The sequence below is a fragment of the Lissotriton helveticus genome, chromosome 2_1 (assembly GCF_964261635.1).
Source record: "Lissotriton helveticus chromosome 2_1, aLisHel1.1, whole genome shotgun sequence".
Taxonomy (NCBI): Eukaryota; Metazoa; Chordata; class Amphibia; order Caudata; family Salamandridae; genus Lissotriton; species Lissotriton helveticus.
Genome location: NC_136059.1, coordinates 416,450,682 through 416,463,021, shown reverse-complemented (window position 1 = coordinate 416,463,021; position 12,340 = coordinate 416,450,682). Strand labels below are relative to the sequence as shown.

Sequence of the window (12,340 nt, the reverse complement as noted above, 5' to 3'; positions counted from 1 at the left end):
CATCATCATCTTTTAGGTACTTCTGCAAAGATCTATAGAATAACGTCCATAGTGTTGGCTATAAGTATCATGATGATAGGTGTGAAGGGTCATTGGGGACTGGGGTCACACCCTCCATGGCAGAACAGGGTGATCTTCCCTCAATCCCATCCCATCCTAAATTGTGCTGGAACCAAGTGACGCTCAGTCAGGCGGGGATTACAGATGGAGTGGTTGCATCTGGGTCCTGTGATACTCATTCCCCAAAGATGGGTGGGGAGGTGCTAGTGCCATCGCTTAAAGTGTTGCTCCTCTATCGAAAAAGAAAGTATGGAACTGGAAAATTACTTTTAGTTTCACTTCGGTTCATGATTCCCAGGTTTGTCTTGGCCTCTTCAAAAGATTTGCATTGCCGTTGCACAAGTCGTACATGGTCCAGGAAGATCATGGCTGTCTTGAGTCATAAAAAAGTTACTGTCCCTTGTAAAACTGAGGATTTCATCCATATCTTTATTGTTCAGGAATCGGGCAGGCACAGGGCTGATTAGAACCCCATGGCGAAACTCTTTGCTTGATGGGTGCTTTCAATCACGAAGAATGTAGAAGCTTTCCTAGGGAAGGAGTATTGATTGCAGCCTTCTTTCTATTAATTGTGCCGAGGATGCCCTTTCACAGTTTTCTAGAAACATGACTAATCACATTTTATTTCATCAGGTGCACCCCTATATGTCTTTTGCTCTAGCTCCGAGATTCCTGGTGGCGTCTGAGAACCTGGACATCTATTGGTGCAAAGTTGTAGCAATCTCCTCTGTCTCTGATATCCGTTCTCCAACTCTGTGGTCCTGTCAATTGCCGGGAAAAACTCTTGTCTCTTTAGGGTTGCATCTGAACCCATTGCTCCCATTTTTGCCTCCAGCGCTTCCCTAGATGCATTGATGACCTGCAAGATGGTGGCTTCACTAAAGTAAAAGACACTGCTGGTCCACGCTATGTTGAAGACCCCTCAGGTGCCATCACCGACTGTGCTCGTCCAGTTGAACCGGATGGTGGGTGTTTATCCATGGCCATAAAAAGTGTTCGGCCAGCCACTTTCCCAACAAAATCTCAGGAGGTCCGGGGCTCCTCAGCAGCCCTCTCCTAATGTTGATCCTAGACTTGACTAGTTTTGAACCTATGAGGTGGCAGTGGAAGTGGAAAACCTCCTGTTATGCCCTGGAGTTATTAAGATCTCAAAAGTGGTCGTAGGGAGAGGGGAGGACTAGCCTGCAAACAATATGTAGGTCTACTTTGGCCTCACAATATGCAGCTTCATAATAGAGGCCAGTGTTCGGTCCTCTAATTCATAAAGGGCGCAGTCTCTGGTGCAAGTGTCTCCAATTCCCTTTTTATGTATCAACCACGGACATCACTGCACTCAAATCATTTCATGAAGGTGCGGAGAGATGTAGGTCTTCGTCAGCGCCAGTCTGCTGTCATGCTCACAACTTCAAATAGTGGTTCCATCGTCACCTATAGTATTCCAGGCAGGGGTCAAGCAGTCTCCTGGGGCAGTGGAGAAAAAGGGGGCGGACCAGAGAGTGCTCCCCTAGGTGATCCAACAATCCTGTGCCCCCCGAGCAGCAGCACTCACCCATGGCTCCCCCTGCCCGGGCCAGTTATTCCCTCCAATCCTGGCCCACCGAGTCCAGCCAGTCATTCCTCAATCCGGGCAATGATATCACTCTGGACCACTAGGGACAGAGGCCTTTTTTCACATTCCACTGGAGTGTCTGCACTCAGTGATGCATTCCAAGGCATCCCTGTCCTGGCTGATCTCTCCTGCAGGCCATTGCTTCTCTGCTAGGCCCAGAAGCGGCCTCACCCACCAAGGCCCAGCATACTCAACCGGTACAGGTCAGCCACTTCTCCAGGGGTCAAGATCTGAGCTACAAACCTTTCCCACAAGAACCACTCGGCTCATCTCAGGGCCTGGGACTATGCACTGCTCAATGCTCTTCCCTTGCAGCAAGACCCAACTTAAGACTCCTCCTCACCGTCTAGGCTGCTTTCTCTATAGCTCCAAAGTCCGACCCGGGGAGGTCCTGCTGCACCCCAGTCACTCAAAGTGCCTCCCACAAAAGCATCACTCCACAGGACAGCTTTTCGGGATCATGCAGGATTCGGTTTGGCCGAGCTGCTTTCGACATCTTTTGGATGCGTGCCACTGTCAACCTTCCCTGACCCCAAACTTTTCAATTGACATTTTGTGAATTCACAATGTGTATTATTTAGGAATTAATAATTTTTCATATACTTTGAAAGACTGTAGAGCACCTAATATCCAGATTCATTAGCTCTGTGTATGGCTCACATACAGACTCCACAGATGCATACATGTGTACCTTTTAATCAAAGTACAAATTCATAAATTTCAAAGATAGCAAATTTGTTTCTTGGTACGACAGAGCTATGGACTTACAACATTAACAGTTAACACTGAAAGCTCATGTCCTTAGAAGACAGGTTCTGTGTCTGCAGGACTCAAAACAAACCCCAGGCCCTTTTGGACGAGTATTCCAAGGTAAGACAAGGGCTCTGAAAGATGGACAACCTTACTGTTAAATACCACCTACAGCAGGGGTACTCATAGTACGGCCCGCAAGCCTTTCCTGGCGGCCCGGCAAGCCTTTCCTGGCGGCCCGGCAAGCCTTTCCTGGCGGCCCGGCAAGCCTTTCCTGGCGGCCCGGCAAGCCTTCCCTGGCGGCCCGGCAAGCCTTCCCTGGCCCGCGGACCTTGTACACATCATACGAGTGATTTACTTTTTTTTTTTTTAAAAAGAGTGTCTGCAAACTAAGTTACAGCAGCACTACTCCGAGGCTCTGCTGCTCTGTGGGGGCCGGCCGGGCGATTCCTGCCATAGTTAAAGTGGAGCTGCAGGGGCACTAAGAGGTGAACAACACAGCCTCATTAACATTCTAATGGTCTTTTAAAGACCTGTTAATGCGCTCGGTGCAGCTATGTGTGTGTGTGTGTGTGTGTGTGTGTGTGTGTGTGTGTGTGTGTGTGTGTGTCAGCCCGGGCTGACACAGAGGCAGGGTGAGATGACAGACGGAGAGGGAAAGAAAGGGAGACAAAGTGACGAAGGGAAAGGGAGACCGGGTGAGGGAGGAAGAGAGGGAAGGAGGGGGAGGGAGGAAGGGAATGGGAGGGTGAGGGAGGGAAAGGGAGTGACAGTGAGGGAGGGAGGGAAAGGGAGATCGGGTGAGGGAGTAGGAGAGGGAGGAAGGGAAAGGGAGGGGCAGGGAGGGAAAGGGAGTGACAGTGAGGGAGTGAGGGAGGGAAAGGGAGACCGGTTGAGGGAGTGAGGGAGGGAAAGGGAGACAGAGTGAGGGCGGGAAAGGGAGACAGAGTGAGGGAGGGAAAGCGAGTGATAGTGAGGGAGTGAGGGAGGGAAAGGGAGACCGTGTGAGGGAATGAGAGAGGGAAAGGGAGACGGAGGGAGGGAAAGGGAGACAGAGTGAGGGAGGGAAAGGGAGTGACATAGTGAGGGAGTAAGGTAGGGAAAGGGAGACAGAGCGAGAGAGGGAAAGGGAGACCGAGTGAGGGAGTGAGAGGGAAATGGATGCAGGGAGAGGGAGGGTGAGGGAGGGTAAGGCATGGAGGGTAAGGCATGGAGGGTAAGGCATGGAGGGTAAGGCATGGAGGGTAAGGCATGGAGGGTAAGGCATGGAGGGTAAGGGATGGAGGGAAAGGGATGGAGGGAAAGGGAGGGAGAGAAAGGGAGTGAGGTAGGGAAAGAGAGACAGAGTGAGGGAGTAAGGGAGGGAAAGGGAGACAGAGCGAGGGAGGGAAAGGGAAATGGATGCAGGGGAGGGAGGGGGAGGGATGGAGGGTGAGGGAGAGAAAGGGAGTGACAGAGTGAGGGAGTGAGAGAGGGAAATGGAGACAGAGTGAGGGAGTGAAAGAGGGGGAGGGAGGGAAAGGAAGGGAGTGACAGAGTGAGGGAGTGAGAGAGAGAAAGGGAGAGTGAGTGAGGGAGTGAGAGAGGGAAAGGGAGACAGAGTGAGGGAGTGAGAGGGAAATGGATGCAGGGGGAGGGAGGGTAAGGGAGTGACAGAGGGAGGGAGGGAAAGGGAGACAGAGGGAGGGAGACAGAGGGAGGGGGCAGAGTAAGGGAGAGTGAGAGAGGGAGGGAGACAGAGAGAAAGAGAGAGAAAGAGAGCGAGAGAGAGAGATGTGTGTATGCCGGGTCTGGTGGCTCAGTGGACGAAAGTGTCCGCTGCAGGGACCAGTGATCAACCTCATGGTCAGTTTTTTTGTTGCTCTAACCCGGCCCCCCGCCCACTGACCCCGCCCCCACCGGTGCGGCCCTCGGACACAAACCACAGTGTAAATTTGGCCCCCCAAGAGAAAGTTTGAGTACCCATGACCTACAGCGACAGAGGAACCTGGAGGCAAACATCGGTAAACCTACAATTTCAAGTGATAAATGACTATATTGCGAAAGGACAATAATTAACTTCAATGTTACTCCCCAGTGAATATAATATGAATGTTCCCAAAGCCGTCCACACGCAGCAAAAAGGAGAATGCGCTCACTCCAGGTGTCTTTTCTCAGTTTGTGTTTATTTCCTCAAGAAAAAAAAATGTTCGCAGATGCTTTTCGGCCGAGCACAGCCATGTTCACGACATTAACTCGTTGCCCTTTCACAAAACAGTTCATGAGACATTCGGAGAGAGCACATTCTACAGCTTTGAGCAGCTGAAACCTCCGGGTTTCCACATTCGACACTGCGCTCATTTAAACAGCCTGCATATAATTTATCCATGTTTTGGCCACCGCAGCAAGAACATATTGTCTTTATTCTATATTTAGTTTAAAGACCAGTGTCACGTTGTGTGAGTATTACTCCCAATTAAGACAATCCTTATTTTGATGCAGATGCACGTCCAAGACTCCTTTCCAGTGGCGTAACGAAACTTGAAGGGGCCCCCCTGCTAAGTACATGCTAACGCGGGATTACTGGTTACTAATTATCTTACCAAATCCCATTTCCTGTCGACTGAATCGTTGGTACCTGTCTTGAGTAAAAGGTAATCTCGCAGTAAACAATCAATTTAAGAACTTACACCACTCTAAATGACCACTGACCAAAATTAAGTTTTAAAGATTTAATATAAAGTCAAAGATAACTGAAGATACAAACTTCTCAAAATGAGATTAAGAAGATAAATCGGTATCACTATGAACATGAACTTTTTGAATAATCTGAGTCTGAAAAACAGAATAATAAGTACAAGCTCGAAAACCATCAGGGTTGCTAAAATGGATACAAGTTGCAACCTCAAAGTCATTACAGAAAAGAAAAATTAAGGTTAGTCTGTCCCTACACTACACTAAATGACATCCCTACTTAACAAGATCTTTACCCTCTAGGTGTCAGCCGTGGTGATTTCCGAAGATCACGCACTTCTCTTTGTCTCTTCTCTGATAATGGGTCTCTCCTGATCAGCCTATCTGCCTACCCATCCGCTTCCTTAGGCTCCCAAAATCATCTGCTCTGCCCTCCTCCCGGGTCACTTTCCCTAATACCAAATCACATTTCCAATAGAAACGCCCCTTGGGACGCCCCTCACGTGGTACATCTTTGCGCGGTAAAACTCCATGATGGTACTCTTGAAGACCCTCGTTATAGTTGACCTTGGTTCCCAGGCTCCTTCTTCCGTGCGCTGATACCCCCTGAAATTCCTGGAAACTCCTACAGGCCTGCGCAAGGCGCCACTGAACAAAGTCCCTTTCATTCGAGCTGATTAGGACCCTCGCACCTGCATACAGCTCGTCCTGCAGTGGGCCTCAAATTCCAGACTTCACCATATCTTAGGCCATAAAACACTCTCAGAGCTCCATACTGGACACCTCACGACCTCTCCTCTAACGAGCACATGACGATTTAAACTACATGACATTACCTGTTCTGGCCTACTTGATTTACATGCAGCAGGTTCCTGCACTCTTAAAACGTTAACTTGATTTAAACAGCAAACATTCTTAACTAGCATACGTTTCTAAAATAACACATCTATAAAGCATATACTTTTAACCCTAAGTTCAATAGTACATTCTGAAAGAACCATGTCAACTTTATCTCACATTATTTTAGCAGCACGTTCAGGTTTGCTGTGAATTGCCCTAAGGCCTACACAAAATACTGGAATCCAAAATTACATTTAATTCGGACATGACTCTTTTAACATGAGAGAACCATGAGGTTTTCACATATACTCCAACATTTCTACATTTAATCTCACACCGTTATAATTATGGTTACTCTACTTAACATTCTATACATTTCGCTATTGAATATAAAACACTCGTGTGCAAAACATGTTTAAACTAACTACGTGCTTGTAAATATGGCGTACTTATACATTTTTTCAAACTTGTGCTCTCTCATACATACAGGGGGCCCCACACTCCTGATAAAGTCGGAAGCTCTCAGGCCACGGGTCTGCCAGTGCTGGAGGGCCCCCCCCCCCGCGGAGCTCGGGGTCCTCCCACACCACGGGGGCTGCAGGGGCCTTTGTTATGCCACTGCTTTTCACCATTGTCATATTATGCCAGGAACTCCTCAGGCATTTTAATAGAGATAAGTTGAATCGCACGCTCTCAGAGTCGGAGATGGAGTCAGGCGGTCTGTTCTGCAAGAAAAGAGTTTGTACCTGCACTGAGAGAACTATTTTTAGGCTTTACCTAGAAAGGACATGCACGGTCTCTGCGCGACATATTGTTTCACACAGTAGGCTTACAATGCCCCCCCCACCAATAGCTTACCATTTGTTAGCCTGAGCGTCGTTCTCATTTCCTTTGTACATATGTGTCACATCATGCAGGCATTGTGTCTTCTTCTTGAGTTTGGCCCTCCCCTTGAGCACAGTCCAAGTATTTGTGTACATCCACTGATTACGTTTATAGGGCTACTTTTTTATTTGTGCTCAGGCACTCCGTATGAGTGTTTGTATTTTCAGTCCGTCTCCAATATCACCATCCATGTAGCTTTTATTCCCGCCATCAGTTCCCCTTCCCGCAATGCCCACCTGTAGCTACTTAAACCAGAAAAGACATCACATGGCCCGGGTCATAGACATCCTCACAGGGAGTGGGAGGAGAGGGGTGTGGAGACCTTGAGACTATTCAGAAGGGGCACCCGTGCCATTTTTTCAATGCAGAGAGGGCACTGTGTCTTGTGATTAGGTGTCACCTGTGGAACCAGCGCACCGAAGTTCTCATCTTAGCTATCAAGCCATGAAAGCGTGTGACAGGGCAGCCCCCAAGAGAGTAAAACATTTGCAGCCCCTACTCCTCTGCGCAGGGCTACTACGGCAACTACGTGACCTACAGTGCCGAGGCGCCTGCCTTCTACTCTCTGGAAAGTGTGAGGGGTGTGTGCCCAGCTCCGGGCAAGGCCACGGGGTGTGAGGATGCCGGGCACGCTCGAGAGAGAGCCACAGTGCCCCAAATCGGAGCATAGCTGCCAAGGTTTCAGATTGCCATGTGTGACATTTGAACACCAGCCTCGTGGTCCATGCTGATAGAACCCCTGTTATTGCGTTTTTTCAACTTTTCTCAGATATCTACGCCCCTGGTAATCGACGTACTTATTCAGCCCATCTCGAGGCGAACATCGACAGAACTATCCGCAGTGTGCGATTTAATCTCTACTCAGGCTCCCAACGTGGTGCATGCTGGTTTTATACAGTCCTTTTTGAAGCGGATGTTGACAGATTTTCTTGTATAGCGCTTTTTCACTGGCATTCAGGTACCACCTTTCGTGGTGTACAAAGCTATTATCCAGCCCATTTTCAGGGGTCTTGGCGGCCAACTGAGAACTTTTTTGCCTCCACGGTGCTTTCATAACGATTTTGAGGGCCTCCTATTTCACTGGCATTTCCATCTTTCTACCCCCGGAATCCACCTTTATCACGTGGACATATTTATGTTTCCAACCAGCTACCTATCTAGGTGGTACATTTTCATTGTTCGGTCTGGCTGGTCTTTCCTCCTCATCTTAATCACATTGAATACTATTAAGAGTACACTACCTGACTTTAACATATCTCCTTTCAGTTTCAGTGCAATAGATGGTAACCTGATGACGGCCCACATGCTGAAACGCGCATAGTTCCTATCTACCGCATTGCCTCCATCCAAATGCGTCTATGGTTAATTTGGTTGTTTTTAATATGTTCGAGATCTATATATGAATGTCTACAACAAATATCAATTTTTGAGATCAAATTTGTATATTCATGTACAGTATGAGGTCAATACTGACATCTATGACCCATAATAATTATAAAAAATTACTAATAAATAAAATGAATATATTTTCTATCACGTATGTGTGACAAGTCTGATCTATGTGGGATACTAATTATCTACATTTCTATTTTTAGTACTTAGTATGTTCCGCTGTTAAATATCTGACTGGCTTAGCTAAAGACCTTTATCTAAACTTGACATTTTTATAATTTCAGTGTAATTATGAGTGACATTTCAACAACTATGAGTGACACTTTCTTGCGAGCGCAAGAAAATCTAAGAAGATCTTAACACACCAGAAATGGCACAAAGCTGCAAAGTACCAGAAAAGAAAGGGCACTCAGTCATGGCACGATATAGCCTCTCATTGTATAGTAGATGGTTATGTGCTGTGTGTATCCCTCCCTTCCGCAGAGGAGAACGGGCCATTTCTAAGCCCCACCATCCTTTGAAGATTCACACCTGCAGGGCATAGAAACTGCACCACAATAAACATGGCGCAGCATACAAAATCCCTGATGAGGTATCAAAGTGCTTTTCGAGGAGTAGCAAGTTACTCCAGACCCAAACAGGATTAGTAGGGAATTAGTATAGGGAGATATGAAATTAATTTGAGCGGTGGAGATGTGAATTTTTTAGTTGCATTGAAAAGGTTAGTGGCGGGAACGGCCTAGAAAGTATTTGGAGATTACAGCAGCAGGTTTGGGATGAGTAGAGGGGGTGAGAAGAGTCAGGGGCAATGTGACAGTGGATGTACAAGGCACCTTTTGTGAGAAACCTTCACATAACCAAATGGTGTTCATAGGGTTTATGCTGCACTTGAAGTAATGAGGAGCCAATTATTGGTGATGGACCTTTAATTGGATGTTCAGCACTGTGTGCATCTGCTTTCTTCTTCTATATCTCATATGCTAAACAAGACGGTAAAATGTCACTTGCGTTATACAGCTAGAATGAACACCTCCCATATTGTTGTAACTCATGCTTCACTATACCCCCCATTAGCCTGCATCACTCACCTGCAGCATCCTAAAGTAACTCCTGACATTAGTAGAGCTTCTCCTAGCACTGGAAGGACAGCTTATCACTTTGGAAGAAGACTGGGACAAAGGCAAGGAATGAGGAAGAGCAGGGCAAGGAGAAAGCACCAGGAGAGGGAAGGCGAAAAATCATAACAAAATACAGGCAGATGGGTGGAGAGAGAGGTCGTGGGAGATGGTAGCACCATGGAAGGTAAGAAGTATAGAATGGGAAACCGGCAAGTGAGCAGGGGCACCAGATAGAACGGTACAAGCTCCATCTATACCTGCAATGTGCAGGTGCATGTGTGTGGCACCATCACTGCATACACCAACAATTTTGGCCACAACAACCTGTGCTTTCTCTGAGGCAATGGTCTACTGCTGCAAGAGAGTGAAGCAGCTATTTGCATAAAGAAGTCCAATGTGACTTGACTAGATGTGGCGGCACGTGAGCTGTGGCACCCTTAATTATTAAATCACATAATTGAATTATAACAGCCTAATGTCGGAAAGGAAAAACGGAAGGGAAAACAGTGACAAAATGCCAACCCACACATTTAATTACAGAGAAAAGATAATTGTATTACTGGTTGTCAGTAACCTTTCTTAGTAGTGCAACAGAGATCAACTAACCTACAAAAACGAGCAATATGATTAGAATATTAAAAAGACATAAAGGTTTTATCATCTTATGCGTAGTAACAGCGCAGAACATTTCAGTGACTGTTTAGGTGTCTTCATTTACTGACCCTTGTTTTCCTGTCACTCTGGACTTAAGTGAACTCTGTGCAAGGGAAAGTTTACCTCCTGGATGTATTCTTGCATCCTAGGCTATGAGTAAAGGAAGTTAGACAATTTCCAAGGCAGGAACTTGCTTCCACAACGGAGAACACCCAGACCAACCTGCGGAAGAGGCGATACTAATCTGCATTAAAGCCATATTAATGACCTGGTGAGAAACAAGAGCGGGCCTCAGGGTTTTCAGGCCTACATAATGCAAAATAGCTTTTTAGCGGCAGAGTGATCAGCTAGTTGTTGCAGGGTCGGTGTCTGGACTGGAGTCTCATTTTCCGTTTTACATGAACCATGTAAATAAAAAGAAATGAGACTTCATTCCAGACACCGAGGAACTGCAGGCAGCTGATTGCGCTAAAAAGTTAATATGTGGATTGGATTAACACTCCGCTCGCTGCACTGTCTCACAGTGACCGTCATTGTTACTTACTTGTGAGGTTTACAGGACATGAGCTGCCGTCCGCAGATTCTTCTGGTCGCGCTACAACAGTCACTTCTCCTCAGGCTACTCTCCTCCAATACTGACCTGCGGGGCTGGAGAGGCCATGCACATCGCTGCCTGCAGGCAGGGGGCATCAAATTCCAAACTTTCTTTCACAGGCCTGCGGCGGCAGAGACAAACTGCGCACTATCTACTTCTGAAAAGCCTCAGTGCGCATGCGCACCAACTATTTAATAAATGAAGAGGCCGTGGCCTGCGCACACCACTTAATTCATGAGTGAGGGGGCCACTAGAGCGTGGCCCCCCTGCACAGAGGGGGCTGCGAGGCCCCCCCTCACTGCGGGGGCTGCGGGGGCCTGTGTTACGCCAGTGCTCCTTTCTTTACCTTAAAACACTGATTTCGCAATACAATGACACTTGAAGAAACAACACTACAGTTTAGGAGTCGACAATATCTTCCCTGCATGCTAGAAAAAAAGCTATGGAGGTCTAGTCAAAATATTCAATGCATTTTGTTAAGGAGCATTAGAGCGAGTGTTGCACTAGTTAGGTTTCACAAATAATGACAGCTAGCTCCGTCATAATAATGGAGTAGCATAGAAACAATAAGGAGCAGCTGCTAGGGAAATGTAGTGGTGAGGCTGGGGGGTGGGGGGTTATTACAAACAACTAAAACATAAAGAAAGTAGTCTCCAGGAAGCAGGCTTCACAACACTGCTGTCACCAGCATGACAGCAGCGTTGGGATTGGTCTGAGCACCCAGGTTCGGCACTCAGACAGAGACTGGTACCTCGCAATACAGCCGGGTGGAAAACATGCGAAGTGCACATGACTGTTGTGTCAACAAATTTAAAGGGACAAAGATTTTTGTCACAATTGTTAAACAATCACAACCATACAGTGCTATTAACAATTTGCTCATTTTTGTAAAATAAATAATTCCAGTATAGTTTGCAAAGCCAATCGATCTGCTTTCACATCATTGAAGCATGCAAATTTGCCAGCATTAGCACACTAAATCTAGAGCTATTGGCTTTGCTTGTGCTTTTTTATTATATTGGGTAGCTGACAACATATGTGTTTGATTATTACTCTGGTAAAATTTCAGTGGGTCAGTGAATAGATCATTTTCAGTTTCTTCAAACACTTTATCATGAAGGTATTTTCTCCTATTGCTTGGAGTACGCATTTTTTACATTACTTAGCTATTTAGAACATATCTCAGTTTGTCTCTCAGATAAACAACAAAGTTAGCGAACAGAGGCTCTGATTCTGAAGCTTTATTTTCTTTTAATATTGTTGTGATGAGTTTCTTGGAATATGCCAGCATCAACTATAGATGTTTATAATAGCCCTAATCCTTAACAATAAAACTGCAAATAGCTATTTATTTTACCGTCGTGATTTTCTGGGAGTATAATATAAAATGTTTATAGCTGTGCCATTTACATCTAAGTGCATTTCTTCAAATACCACATAGTAGAACATTGGCTATGCTAGCATATGACATCTTCCATTTGCATGGTCAGTTGAAACATTCTTTTTTGAAGTCCAGAGTTTAAATACAGTACATTGTTCTCCGTGAACACTTACAGTGGTTTGAAATGCAACATCAAACTAATGGGAAGTTATCTAGGGCCAAAATTACAAACTGCATTTTGTAGTGTGTAAGAAGTAATGCAGTAGTACTACTCATGTACTATAACATGCACTTCACACATTTTTGGCCGTAGACCTCTGCATCACCTACCTTTTCTGTGCGGAGATCACCACCACAAGGGTGGAGATCGCTGCACACAGAAG

General features: G+C 46.3%; 1 protein-coding gene across 2 annotated transcripts in view; it reads left to right on the top strand.

The window, feature by feature from the left end:
* Positions 1-12,340, top strand: part of EMB (embigin) — a 133,523-nt gene that overhangs the window by 59,881 nt on the left and 61,302 nt on the right. The gene's annotated exons all lie outside the window — the stretch shown is intronic.